The 15,005-nt window shown below is 44.7% G+C and overlaps 1 protein-coding gene across 6 annotated transcripts in view; it reads right to left on the bottom strand.

The window, feature by feature from the left end:
• Positions 1–15,005, bottom strand: part of TNK2 (tyrosine kinase non receptor 2) — a 139,136-nt gene that overhangs the window by 117,873 nt on the left and 6,258 nt on the right. For 5 of the 6 annotated variants that reach the window (XM_033958345.1, XM_033958347.1, XM_033958342.1 and 2 more), the window contains one exon: positions 8,808–8,882. The exons of the other annotated variant lie outside the window; for it this stretch is intronic. The gene's annotated coding sequence lies outside the window, so the exon portion shown is untranslated. The remainder of the gene's footprint in view (positions 1–8,807; positions 8,883–15,005) is intronic. 6 annotated transcript variants of the gene reach the window in all.

Genomic DNA, 15,005 nt, shown 5'->3' with positions numbered 1-15,005 from the left:
CAGCACTGGAAGACTGCCCACCTCCTTCATTCGTCTCCTCTAAGAATAGCTGTTATGTCAATCCGGAGGCTCTTAAATCGCAAAGTCTCCGAAGAGGCCACTAAGCTTTCACGTCCCAGCATTGCAGGTCTGTTGCAGATCTGGCTGCCTGCAGGATGCATTAATTCAGAGAAATGGCTCAAGGTCTCTCCTTGCACCGGTTCTGGGTCCACCAGCTGTGACCCTGCTCAAGCTCCAGATGCAAACGATAAACCCACTGTGTGGGCGAGAGCAGAGAAACTCCACCAGGTGACCATGAACGGAGAGAGGAAATTAACTACAGGAAACGCTCTGCCGAAGATACCACAACTAAAGTCGATTGAGAAAGAAAACAGCAAAACACAGTTTGAAAGAAGATAACTCAAAAGGGAAGGGTTTTTTTTTTTAAATTAAATACACTGAGATGAAGAGCATTAGAAGGCAGCTGAGATATGCCCAAGAGACAAGGGTGAAACCCTAAAGAGGCCACTTAGCAAAGATTATAGCAGAAAATGCAGCCTTCTCCAAACGAAGACCATGAAAGAACTTCAAACCAGAACTCAGAGGTGCTGATACAAACCCCTTTCAGCCGACAGAGAAAACAAAAAAGCCAGATACAAGATCCCCTCCCCCAGTACTATCCCAACATCAAAAAAAAGGGATTGTCCCTTACATCACAGAGTAAAGAGTCAGGGCAGCCTCCCTGAAGTTCTAGCAACACGCATTAACTTGTAATTTCAGTATCTGTAATTCCAGCTTTGGCAGAGCTGAAGGAAATGCAAACAGGGCATGCGGATCGGTCAGATGGCAATTGGAGGGCATTCTCATTCTCCATTGCTAAACGGCAAGCGAGCATGCAGAAGAGAGCAGTACGCATCGCGCTTTTACGTTCCAGAGGTAAAACCTTGGGATGTGTCCGACTGACAACTTCTGCAGGAACTTGCCCAACTTTGTCTTGAGTCCCTGGAGGGTGTTTTCCTCTATAACAGCCTCCGGAAGAACGTTCCAGCTCTCCACCACTTTCTGGGTGAAGAAGAACTTCCTTACGTTTGTACGGAATCTGTACCCTTTTAACTTCATTCTCCCTACCTTGGAGAGGGTGAACAACCTGTCTTTATCTACTTTGTCTTGAATCCCTGGAGGGTGTTTTCCTCTATGACAGACTACGGAAGAGCATTCCAGTTTTCCACCACTCTCTGGGTGAAGAAGAACTTCCTTATGTTTGTACGGAATCTATCCCCTTTTAACTTCAGAGAGTGTCCTCTCATTCTCCCTACCTTGGAGAGGGTGAACAACCTGTCTTTATCTACTTTGTCTTGAATCCCTGGAGGGTGTTTTCCCCTATAACAGCCTCCAGAAGAACGTTCCAGCTCTCCACCACTTTCTGGGTAAAGAAGAACTTCCTTACGTTTGTACGGAATCTGTCCCCTTTTAACTTCAGAGAGTGTCCTCTCATTCTCCCTACCTTGGAGAGGGTGAACAACCTGTCTTTATCTACTTTGTCTTGAATCCCTGGAGGGTGTTTTCCTCTATAACAGCCTCCGGAAGAACGTTCCAGCTCTCCACCACTTTCTGGGTGAAGAAGAACTTCCTTACGTTTGTACGGAATCTGTCCCCTTTTAACTTCAGAGAGTGTCCTCTCATTCTCCCTACCTTGGAGAGGGTGAACAACCTGTCTTTATCTACTTTGTCTTGAATCCCTGGAGGGTGTTTTCCCCTATAACAGCCTCCAGAAGAACGTTCCAGCTCTCCACCACTTTCTGGGTGAAGAAGAACTTCCTTACGTTTGTACGGAATCTGTCCCCTTTTAACTTCAGAGAGTGTCCTCTCATTCTCCCTACCTTGGAGAGGGTGAACAACCTGTCTTTATCTACTTTGTCTTGAATCCCTGGAGGGTGTTTTCCCCTATAACAGCCTCCGGAAGAGTGTTCCAGTTTTCTACCACTCTCTGGGTGGAGAAGAACTTCCTTACGTTTGTCTGGAATGTAATGTAATTTATTTCTTATATACCGCTACATCCGTTAGGTTCTAAGCGGTTTGAAGAAAATATACATTAAGATTATAAATGAGAAGTAAGAAGGTACTTAAAAAATTCCCTTACTGTCCCGAAGGCTCACAATCTAACTAAAGTACCTGGAAATTAATAAAGAAGAGAAAATAAAGATGGTTGAAAAAAGAAAAATTCTATGTGAACTTATAGGATGGAAATTAAACTGACAGTGAAGAACTGTATGAAAAATACATATGGAATGCAGTTAGAGAGGGTAGGTTACAATCTATTTATGGTATTTGTTTAATTGGAAGGTGTTAAGGTGGGTAATTTGGGGGAAGGTTATCTGAAGGTAGGTGAATCTTCTGGAGGTAAAAGAGGAGGGGTTAAGATATTTGGATGAATTTTTTGAAAAGCAGGGTTTTGATTTCTTTTCTGAATGTTTTGAAGTTGTCTGATATTGTCATAAGATTGGAGATGGAATGGTTGATTTTTGCTGCTTGTGTTGCTAGAAGGTTGTCAAACATTTTCTTGCGTTGTGTGCCTTTGAGTGGGGGGAAGGCGAAAGGGTTCGAGGTTCTTCTGTGTCTTGAGGTGGAGATTTGGTTTAAGCGGTTATTTAGATAGGAGGGGGAATCTATCCCCTTTCAACTTTAGCGACTGCCCTCTCGTTCTCCCTACCTTGGAGAAGGTGAGCAATCTGTCTTTATCTATTAAGTCTATTTCCTTCAGTATTTTGAATGTTTCGATCATGTCCCCTCTCAGTCTCCTCTTTTCAAGGGAGAAGAGGCCCAGTTTCTCCAATCTCTCACTGTACGGCAACTCCTCCAGCCCCTTTACCATTTTAGTCGCTCTTCTCTGGACCCTTTCGAGTAGGGTGCTGAGTGCAGAGCTTGACAAGACAGGGCACTTGAATTAGTAAGCTGCCCGACTTATATTCGAGTCAACCATTTTTCCTCCTTTTGGGGGGAAAAGGGGGTCTCGACTTATATTCGGATCGACTTATATTTTAGTATATACAGTATCTAATGTACCTGACCCACAAGAGGATCAAAGAAACAGACTCTGCCAAGCAGATAATCCAATTTCAGGGCATACAGCAGAGCTTGGTCAGTGAAGCTACCACAGAGTTTACCTGAGGCCCAAAAAACTAACACAAATGTTTCTAGCTTGTCTCCGAGTTTTACCAATGAGTAGCCTGAAAACTCATACTAGGATTTTGAATTCAGACCTTTTAATGGGAAGGCGGCAATGTAAGTCAAGCAGCCTTTCAAATCCCATCACCATCCAATCAGCAGCATCCCGCATAATCTGATGTTTCCCTAAAATGTAACCCTCCGCCAATCAAGCAGTTCCTTAACCCTTTCAGGACCAAGGGACATATTTGTCCCATAACTTTAAAATCCTATAAATTTTGATTGGGATAGTCTACAGTTCTAAATTTGATATGTACGGATTCCATATGATACTGCCTTTATGTAAACAAACTGGTTCCGACATTCATTCATTAGCGTCGTTGCCAGATTGACGAGAAGATTCACTTGCCACACTGTCCATAAGCCAGAAGTTTGATTTAAAAAAAAAAAATAATGATATTTCATAAAAAAAAATCAATTTTTTGGCATCTGCAAGCCCTTTTTACCATAAAAATGTCGTCAAAACCACAAAAATTGGCCTACGATCCTTATGGTCCTGAAAGGGTTAAATATATATATATTACTTTCACCACCTTTCATCCAACAACAAAACCATTTAAAATGTAAAGACAAATAAAACAGAATACAAATTCAAGTAGAATAAAATCAGCACAAACGAGAGACTTAAAATGAAAACCATAGTATATATTATGAACAATACAGATAGCCAAGAACTTGGCTGAACAAAAACGAAGACACGAGACAGATGTTCAGCTCTCGCTTTTTCATCAGACCCACCCAAATCGTCCTAAAAGGTTTAAGTCTCTTTGCTTTATCTATTAAGTAACCGATTGCCGTTTTATAAAAATTTCTTCACAGATTTCACGGGAAATCAAAGGAAAGAGCATGAGACCATCTACAGTCCTAACGATCGAGGCTTGGGAGACCACGCAAAGTGCAGAAACTTGCAAAGTGCTAATCATACCACTGAGACCTGGGCCGTGAATCCAGCGGAACCCCCAAATTTTCAAGGGAGGTTTGTATCGGGGCCACTAGATTTCTCCCTTCGTATTCGCTGTGATAGGAGATTAACAGACCCGCGAATACGGAAAAACCGAATAACTTTCTCATGTGTTATTTGCTGTTTTCTCTTAAAAACCATCGTGAATATAGTGAAACCGCGAATAACATGGTGGGAGACCTGGTCTGTTTCTGAAGGAGAGGCAAAACACGGTGAAGAAAGTGCCGGGAATCAGCGATTTCTCTATGCAAGCTGACGTCATTGGGGGGGGGGGGGAGGGGAGCCAGAAAGCTAAAAAACGCAAATAATCGAAACCGCGAATGCTCAAATCGCAAATACGGAGGGAGAAGTGTACTGGCTCAGCCTTTACTCGAACCCAGTTTAATTCTATAGTGCTAATTATTTTGACTTGACAGGCAAGTGTTACATTTCTCAGTTTCATTCAGATCACACCAATCCAGAATATTTCTGACCTTGCTTCCTATCCCCCACTGCAGCTAACTGAAAGGTGAAAACCCCTTTCCACCCCCCCCCCCCGCCTCCCAGTACCTTAATTTTCTTAAAATTAAAAAAAAAAACACACTGCCAGCACCCGCTAACCTTCGGCCTTGGTCTTGGAGAGCCCAGCGCTCCTGCACCACATTGACAATTTTTTTTAAAACTTATTTTGGATCATCGAGGGTTTCCTCCCCCTCCCCCCAAAGGGTCTACAGTGCTCTTAGCAGTAGAAAGTCACAGGAAGAACTCCAACCCAGGACGCCACGAAGCCCAAGACAGAAGAATCGAGGCTGCTCGAATCGGACTTCAAACACAGGAAAGAAAAACACAGCTGCATCCCATCCCAGGCTGGGAACACACAAAACAGCACTTTATATTCCTTAACTAGTATGTCGAGGTTAGAACGTTAAACCGGATCCATCCTGGGGCATTTCCGAGCTTCACTGCTGAATGCTAAACACGAAGAATGCCAAACATCTCGGGCACAGCACTCCATACCATTTACCAAGGTCTGTGGAGACCGCTGCTCAAGATGGGCTAACCGCACACGCAGTGAAGCTAACACAGAGGCTTTTAACCAATCGGGGCAAAATGTCATACCTCACAGCATGCCCTCTTCTCTCATGCCCATTACGCACCCTCCCACACCCTTTTCTGCCTCCTTCCAGTACTTTTTCTCCACACTACCATTCCCGGACATTCTGCTCCCCAATCTCTATAACCCACTTCCCCCGGTCACTTTCTCCGCATACCCCCATCCTAGACATTCCCTCCCATCACCTCCCTCATACATTTGCAGCCCACTAGTGGCTCAAGGATCTCACGTACGAGGAAAGGCTGAAAACTTTGCGGCTCTACTCACTCGAGGAACGTAGGGAGAGAGGAGACATGATCGAGACGTTTAAGGATATCACCGGCCGTATCGAGATGGAAGAAGAGATTCGCTTTCTCAAAGGACCCTCAGCCACAAGAGGGCATCCGCTCAAACTCAGGGGCGGGAAATTTCATGGCGACACCAGGAAATATTTCTTCACCGAGAGAGTGGTTGATCCTTGGAACGAGCTCCCGGTGCAGGTGATCGAGGCAAACAGCGTGCCAGACTTTAAGAATAAATGGGATGCCCATGTGGGATCCCTTAGAGGGTTAAGCCAAGGGAACCTGTCACCGGGAATGGGATCCCTAGGATAGTAGACTTGGAGGTGGGTCAGTAGAGTGGGCAGACTTGATGGGCTGTAGCCCTTTTCTGCCGTCATCTTCTATGTTTCTATGATGGGTCATTTGGCCTTTATCTGCCATCATGTTTCTATGTTTCTATAATCAGAAAGTTCTATGACATCACAATGCAGGTGTAAAGAGCCTTAGCCTATAGGAAGAGGAGATGCAAATGTTAAGAGCCTTAGCCAATAGGGAGAGGAGGAGAGAGTGGCTGCTGCAGACACCAGAAAGTATTTCTTCACCGAGAGAGTGGTTGATCATTGGAACAAGCTTCCAGTGCAGGTGATGGAGGCAGACAGCGTGCCAGACTTTAAGAATAAATGGGATACCCATGTGGGATCCCTACGAGGGTCAAGATAAGGAAATTGGGTCATTAGGGCATAGACAGGGGGTGGGTAAGCAGAGTGGGCAGACTTGATGGGCTGGAGCCCTTTTCTGCCGTCATCTTCTATGTTTCTATGTTTCTATGATGGGTCATTTGGCCTTTATCTGCCATCATGTTTCTATGTTTCTATAATGAGAAAGTTCTATGACATCACAATGCAGGTGTAAAGAGCCTTAGCCTATAGGAAGAGGAGATGCAAATGTTCAGAGCCTTAGCCAATAGGGAGAGGAGGAGAGAGTGGCTGCTGCAGACACCAGAAAGTATTTCTTCACCGAGAGAGTGGTTGATCCTTGGAACGAGCTCCCGGTGCAGGTGATCGAGGCAAACAGCGTGCAAGAATTTAAGAGCAAATGGGATGTCCATGTGGGATCCCTTAGAGGGTTAAGCCAAGGGAACCTGTCACCAGGAGTGGGATCCCTAGGATAGTAGACTTGGGGGTGGGTCAGTAGAGTGGGCAGACCTGATGGGCTCTGGCCCTTCTCTGCCGTCATCTTCTATGTTTCTTCTCAGAATCCGCCTGCATGATCTCCACTGAATGCCAATGCCACCATCGCAACCCTCTTCCTGACACCATCTTTCAGCTTCTCCCTGTGGTTCTGGGCTGGTCATGCAACAACATCGCATCCTTTTCCTCTAGCGGCTGCACACATATAAGAAAGCAGGAGGCTGGCAATATGGCCCCATGCGTTGCGCTGCTGCTGGCGTGGTGCGTCCCTCTTTACAGCACCTCATTTTTGAGAACTCTCTACCCCTTCCAATAAGTGCCAAGTTGTTCTTTAAGAAATGTAAGGCCCAGCTAAAAACCTGGTTATTTAGGGAAGCTTTTGAACCCGCATACGATATAGAAATAGGGTTGTGCTGCTGCCACCTGCTGCCATCCCCCCTTACCCTACAAGTTCCCTTTTCTGCTTTCTCCCACCCCCCCTAACTAGAGTGTGAATGTAGAAGCCGTTTCCTTTCGGCAACAGATAAATAATCTAGAAAATGTCACCTGAAGTCAATACAAGCTCTCTTTCATCAACATCATTTTGCCAAGATTGTTCAGTCATCTGCATTAGCTCAGTTGGACTATTGTAATTCAGTTTGTTGTAGTATTAGTATTTAAAAGGTAATTTAAAACGTCTCTAACTGAACAGAATACTGCTAGAGAATGACATGGGGACAAATTGGTCCCCGTCCCTGCGAGTTCTAGTCCTGTCCCTGCCTCATTCCTGCAAGCTCCGTCCTCATCTGCCCAAGCCTGAAACCCTTTGAAATCATAAGTGTTGGAGGTTTGTGCATTTAAGGCAGAGCTTGCAGGAATGGGACAGCGGCACAATTCGTGGGGACGGAGGAATTTGAGTTCTTGCAAGGACCCCGTGTCATTCTCTAAATACTGCAGCTCAGCTGATTTTTATGTCTTGAGATCACCACATCGGCTTCTTATTCAGTTAAGTTCAAAAGTGTCTGTCTAGTTTTTTCAATATTTGATGGACAATTAGGTGACCCAGTTGTACCATTGCCTTTAGGTCTGCCACGACAAAGTGGCCGTAGATTTTCTATTTCTTATAAGCCGTCTTTTCTATCGTTTAAAGGTGTTCAATCAAGGAGCCAAGTCTTCCATCTTTACTCTTTACCCATCAAATCTTTCAAAAAAGTTTAAACACGTTCTTATTTATTTTGCTTGGGTTTTTTCTGCTATTTCAGATTAGGGTTAGGGACTAAAGGGCCGACTTATAGTCATTGGCGAGCCCATATGTTACGTCTGTTTCTGATTGGGACATGAAACAAGGTAGAATGTTACTTATTACTTGGGAACAATTTTGGGAAACTTTGACCCCCAACTGCTCACAGTCGTGTTTTATTAGGAAGACCTTAATCTTTTTCTTTTTTTTTTTTTTGCAGTCCTGGGAGGGGAAATGAATAGGGGTAATTAGTTATGTAATTAATATCTAAAATATAATTTAGGTAATTTCTTTAAATCATATTCATCTGAGGGAGGTAGACTGGTAGGGTGGGATTTATGACTGATATTTAAAATGGTTTGAGCCTAATATTTCCAATTCTTCTTGAATTGCTAGTTTTTATTGTGTTGTGTGCGCTGAATAATAATAATTTAAAGTAATAAAATACACACACACACACACATATATATATACTGTGCAAAGTTTTAATGTAAACCACATCGAGCCCTCTTTTGCAGGGATGATACGGTATATAAAACGTAGATTCGTACACCGCTGCGATGTGCAAATTAAGGATAGCGATATAAGAAATCTAAATAAACTATAAACTACTCTTCTTTAAGGCCCTACATGCAGTCAGAGGATGGGGGTTGGGGGAGAGTTGAACTAGAGACGGGGTGCCTTTGCTGAAGCCCCCGAGTATCACAGGAGTTCCACAGGGACCCACCAATTCCATGGAGAAGGCTGAAACCTGGCTTTGAAAACCACAGTAAACCAGGGAATTCCCATCCACTGGAGAAGAAGTCAGGAACCGGGTGAGTGCACGTTACAAAGGGTTATTTTAAAGGCTCTCCAAAAAGTGACAACAAGAAAGACTCACAGCCGTTTCTTCAGGTCCCCGGCATCACACATCTGCTCCTCGTCATCGCAGGCCAAGCCACTTCACCAGCTGCACCTACAAAAGTTAAAAAAAAACAAACAACCACAAAGTTTAGCAAGCTTTCTCAACGCAGCAGGAGGAAGAGGTTGGAATTCCCATCCACCCACTTCTCCTTTGCCTACCGGTCAAAGGAACGCCGGACGCTCTCTAGATGCATCTGCACACACTTATGTGCAAGTGTGGCAAATCGACAAAGAGGTGAGCCCCAGTGAACTACTGCAGTCCAGAGAAGGACTAAAAGCCAGTGGATCCCCCTTGTAATCCCCCCTACCAAGAAATGTTGTAGCTCAGTGACAATGGTCAGCTTTTGCCTCTTTTGTAAACCACATAGAGCCGAAAGGCTTTTACGATATATAAATACAAAGTGTTATGTTATGTTGTGTACTGTGTTATAAAAAGGCACATCACAACCATTCCATGGTGGTACACTTAGAAACTAAAATTTGGATTAGCACTGGACACATTAATGCACTCTTAATGGTCTATAACAAAATTAGTCCTTCCAAGTCTAATATCGTCCTTATCGCCCCCCCCCCCCTGCATCTGAATGATCACCGGCACCAAAATTATAGCTCAACTATGGAGCTCAGAATACAGGCACCAGGAGGCGCTGTTGAACCAGAACCGACCGAGGATCCACAGCTTCTAACAGGTCTGGCTGGCGAGGATGATCCTGTCCGCAGGCACCAAATTATTAGGGGAAGGAAGGAAGAGGGTTTCACTGCCTCCCACTCCCAGCGAGACCCGAGAATTAAGCCAAAATAATGGCCCTGCGATTTCAGCCAAGCAGGAACAGCTGTGCAGGCTGCTGTGGGGGAGGCACATGAATCTACTCCAAGAAACCTTCATTTCGGTCAAACAATTGCATCGTGACTTCAGCTTTTTTAAAATTTTAGGCCCACATAGAAACTCTTCAGGTTACGTTTGTCTGCAAACTTACTCAACCACCAAGCGGAAACTACATAGAACAGTAGAGTTGGTCCACTGGGTCAGACCAAAGGTCCATCTAGCCCTGATCCAAGCAGCTGGCAGGATCCCAGAATGCAAGAAGAATGAAATTGGTATTCACTGAAAAGGTCTCCACGATCCGAGTAAAAGTAGCTTCGTGATTTCCAGAACTGCACTGAAGGTTTTAACCAGTGTGCAGCCATTAATTCACATGGGCAGAATGTTTGTTCCTTCGTCAGATCCTATGATCTACCTGAAGACCTCTGCCAGAAGCGGATGGAGGAAAAGTCCATAGTCTGCTTGCCCTGGATCGGTAGCATGGAATGTTGCACTCTTTGGGGTTCCGGAATGTTGCTACTCCTTGGGTTTTGACCAGGTTCTAGGGACCTGGATTGGCCACTGTGAGAACGGGCTTCTGGGCTTGATGGATCATTGGTCTGACCCAGTAAGGCTATTCTTATGAGAAAGAGAGTCGGGTCCTAAAAGATCTCACCTCTAAAGATCCACGGGCCGTTTCAACCAGCTCCTACAGTAGAGCTGGAAAACATGGGAAGAGGGGTGGGCTGCTACAATGTGAGTCAAATAAGGTTCCCCCTTCCCCTGTCGTCATTTCCTTAAAGAGCTTGAATGGTGAATAACCAGTAAGAATGTGCCATACCGAGTCAGACCATTAAGCATAGCATCCTATTGCAGTGGTCAATTGAGGCCTGCCAGGATAACAAAACGTACTTAAGAAGGGATGGGATTTGATGTACCACTTTCTGTGGTTACAATCAATGTGGTTTATTTACATCAGCATTTGCCAACTTCTTCAAGCCAAGTCCCCCTAGATCAAAGTATTTTCCACAGAGTACCCCCCCCCCAGCTCCAACCAGCAGAGATTTGATTGATTGATTTAATTAAAACACTTATAATCCATTCTTAAGCAAAGCAGATAGCTCACAATCAGCATACATAATCTTAAATACATACATGTCTACAAGAATCTAGATAGGTCAATGCAGCTGGTGTACAGACCAATGCACGATCTGGTATATTTCCGTCTCATATAAACTGGTCCTTTGACAGGTGGCGTGCCGTTCTTACAAACCGAGTGAAAATGAACATAAGAGAAAAGGACCCTCTCCACAAAAGTTGCCATTACTGACCAATACAATTTCTTCTTTTATCTGGGAAAATGAAACATGAAATCTGATTGGTCACCATGGGCAAGTTCTCTCACCTGGCCTCAGACACTCTGCCCTTCTCTCTCTCAGAGACCTTGTTGATTTTGCTCCAAGGTAGGGAGGACGAGAGGGAACTCTCTGAAGTTAAAAGGGGACAGATTCCGTACAAACATAAGGAAGTTCTTCTTCACCCAGAGAGTGGTGGAAAACTGGAACGCTCTTCCAGAGGCTGTTATAGGGGAAAACACCCTCCAGGGATTCAAGACAAAGTTGGACAAGTTCCTGCTGAACCGGAACGTACGTAGGTAGGGCTGGTCTCGGTTAGGGCCCTGGTCTTTGACCTAGGGGCCACCGTGGGAGCGGACTGCTGGACAGAATGGACCACTGGTCTGACCCAGCAGCGGCAATTCTTATGTTCTGTCTCACAAGACTGGGAGGTACAAGATCAACAGGCCCTTCTCGCACCTCAACATATCTGTGACTCTTTGGTTTCAAGACAAACAGGATGTCATGGATACAGCTAAGGGGAAGGGTTAATCTGCTGGCTGGGTTGGAGGGCAGATGGGAGTTCAGGACAATCAAGCCATTGTGACATCACTGATGAGGTTGGCTCTTATTGGTGGAATGAGGCATTATGACATCACAAGCTCAGCTCTGCTTCCCAAAGACTAAAACTCTTCATACTACTACTAGGAATGATTTCTAGAGCGCTACCAGACAGACACAGCGCTGTTCAGAGCCACAAAGAAGACAGTCCCTGCTCCAAAGAGCTTACCCTCTGTTTAGAAAGAACAGATTCTGGCCATATTGGTGCAGTAAGAAACATATCTGAATACAGACCCGATGCTGATTCACAGATACAAAGCAGAGTGACAGTAAATGATAAATTACATTAACTTTTATATTTCAGCTTACATGCATTTTGTTAATTACGCAAACTTTTGTGTCTCTAAAAGCCGAGCTGCCTGAACACGTTGCTTTAAAGACAGAAGCCACCATGAAGATCACAGATTATAGCAGTGAAAAGAAAACTTTTTATAATATAACTCTCGTTTTATCAGTCTTCTCCCAGCAAAACACGTCAAGGCCTGTAGCTAAGGAGAAAGAGCGAGCCACCATGAAGGTCACGCAATACGCTCCTGTTCGCCTTTTCCCTCACAGCCCAGCATCCGACACGTCTCAACCTGCTTCTCCACAACCTACATTTGCCAGCAGTGTTTTTTTTAATATCCTTTAACAAGAGGGCCTGGAACAGCAGTGCATTCTGGGTATTCCATCTGGGCATCCTGACACCAAAACACAGGAGAGAGAGATGAGTAGTTACAGGCCAAAAATACTCGATTCAGATAACCTGCTTAGCAGCCAGGAGCACAGAGCAAAAGAGAAGGGACTGGATCCAGAGAGGGTGACGGAGCAATAGCTCCGTTAACCTCCGTATGCTTCTCGGCTTCTTTGAGCTGAAACCTGTCCCAGCTCAGCCTTCTGGCTGATTGAGAACCTGAATTTTATTTGATTATTTCTTTAAAATAGTCATTACCCAGAGAATATACAGTTCTAGGTGGGGGTGCAATAAATACACAAAATTGTTTGGCAGGAGTTGGGGGACACTGGAGAGCAAATAGAAAAATGGGCCAGTGGGCAGGGTGGGCCAGGCCGGGCCAGGATTAGGCATAATGTTTTGAATAGACTGAGCTCTCCCCAGCAAAGCAAAGAAACAGAAGCCAGGAAGGAAATCGGCCAGTGGAGGTTTCTGCTTAACCGCCGACTAAATTACCTAGAAAAACAGTTTTTGCACTTGTGCTGACTTAAGGCCCCGAGAGGGTTGGTGGGCTGCGAGCTGAAAAGTTACGCCCCAGGAAATTCAATGATTTTTCATGCACAGATGCCACTAATTGGCTGATCGCTGGCCAACGCAGAAAAAAAGCGATTCTTGGGCTTAAATCTTACATTCGGAGCATCTTCCCTTTTGCCAGTCAGACAATTTCATTCCAAAATATCTACGGCCCTTATTCTCATCATCTGTTGCTCATTACAAATACTTGTGTTATTTATTTATTTATTCATTCAATTTTCCATATCATTCTCCCAGGGGAGCTCAGAATGGTTTATAAGAATCTATTCAGGTTCTCAAGCATTTTCCCCTGTCTGTCCTTTTGGGCTCACAATCTGTCTAATGCACCTCGGGCAATGGAGGGTTTAAGTGACTTGCAAGGAGTAGCGCGGGTTTGAACTCACAACCTCCCCACCTCAAGCTCCCTAGGTGCTGATGCTGTATTGAGCAAATCATAATGACCCACCTCATATCGATGTTTCGTATGTCTATAGAAATGATTAGTAGTAGCCGTAAGTAGAAGGAGCCATTTTTCAGAGAAGATGAAACTCAAGGGATGAGAAAATACTTCATTATTGACATTTCCCAAACGCTTGGGGGGAGGATGATAAGAAAGGGGGCCATAGCTGGTTGGGTCAGTTGGGAGGATATTTGTTTAGGCCACAGGGATGTGTACTCGCTCAAGAACCAAAGAGGTAGACAACCAGCACTGAGCCAACTGGACGAGTCAATCTGCCATCATATACTATGACACTGGCAAAGATAAATCCCAGCTGCCAACTCTTCTACGGTATCAGTCTTTATCCACGTCAGTCTGGTATTTTCCTCATTTTCCCTCTACCACCCTAGACAGGCGACATCCAGTGCCTCACATTCTCTCTGGCCATGAATTGGCAAACAGAGCACATCAACATTGACTTCCGAGGACTCTCGTTTTTCAATAAATACAAACAGAAGGACAGCCTGCGGGTGATAACTTCACTCGACTAACCTTACACATGGGTAAGAGAAGGCAAGAAACTCACAATGCATTCAGGAGGTGAGAGGTGGCCTAGTGGTTGAGTTGCTGCCTCTGAACTCAGAGGTCCTGGGATCGGAATCCCGGAGCTGCTCCTTGTGACCCTGGGCAAGTCACTTAATCCTCCACTTCCCAGCGCTTTGAATGGGTATATTACAATATATTGGTGTCTTCTATCCCGCCAATACCTTTCAGTCCTAGGTGGTTTACAACAAGAAATGAGCCTTGGCATTCCCAGGGAGATTATAAGGTTGATAGCTATAGTATGCGTCGGGATCTGGGAATGGTCAATACGGTTTGGTTAGATCATTTGACAACATTTCTTGAATAGTATGGTTTACAGTTCTTTCCTGAATGTTTTGTAGTTGGGCGTCATGGTCAGCAGATTTGAGAGGTGATGGTCTATTTTTGCTGCTCTGATGGCTAGTAGACGGTCATATATTTTTTTGCTTTGCATGCCTTTGATTGGGGGGTGGGTAAAGTGTGCTTGAGCGCTCCTTGGTCTGGATGTGTTTTTCCAGATTAGGCAGTTGTTCAGATAGCTTGGTCCACAAGTCCCATTCCCTCCCCCCCCTCACACCACATGAAACCTCAGAAGAAACCCAGGATGCTTTACATATTATGATATCTTTTATTGCACCAACAAAAATAATTGTTTACATGTGAATGGTGAGCAGCCTTTTGGACCTTCTTCACATGGGGAGGGGGTACTAAGGTGCATTATTTGCAAAAGGGCAGATGCCAGGTCACCTAGAATTTAGAGTCTGATACAGAAAGGGTGTAGATGCTTGGAACAGTCTCCCAGAAGAGGTGGTGGAAACAGAGACTGTGTTTGAATTCAAAAGGGCCTGGGATAGGCACCTGGGATCTCTCGGAGAGAGAAAGAGATAATGGTTACTGCGGATGGGCAGACTGGATGGGCCATTTGGCCTTTATCTGCCATCATGTTTCTATAACCATAAAGTTCAATGACATCACACTGCAGGTGTAAAGAGCCTTAGCCAATAGGAAGAGGAGATGCAAATGTTAAGAGCTTTAGCCAATAGGAAGAGGAGGAGATAGTGGATGCTGCGGATGGGCCATTTGTCCTTTATCTACCACCATGTTTCATCCCAAGCAGAGGATACTGCTGTAAATCGCCCTGAACATTTATCTCTCTCTTTTCTCTTTTTTTT

Source organism: Geotrypetes seraphini, chromosome 9 (genome assembly GCF_902459505.1).
Source record: "Geotrypetes seraphini chromosome 9, aGeoSer1.1, whole genome shotgun sequence".
Classification (NCBI taxonomy): Eukaryota; Metazoa; Chordata; class Amphibia; order Gymnophiona; family Dermophiidae; genus Geotrypetes; species Geotrypetes seraphini.
This window is presented reverse-complemented; position numbering and strand designations above follow the sequence as displayed.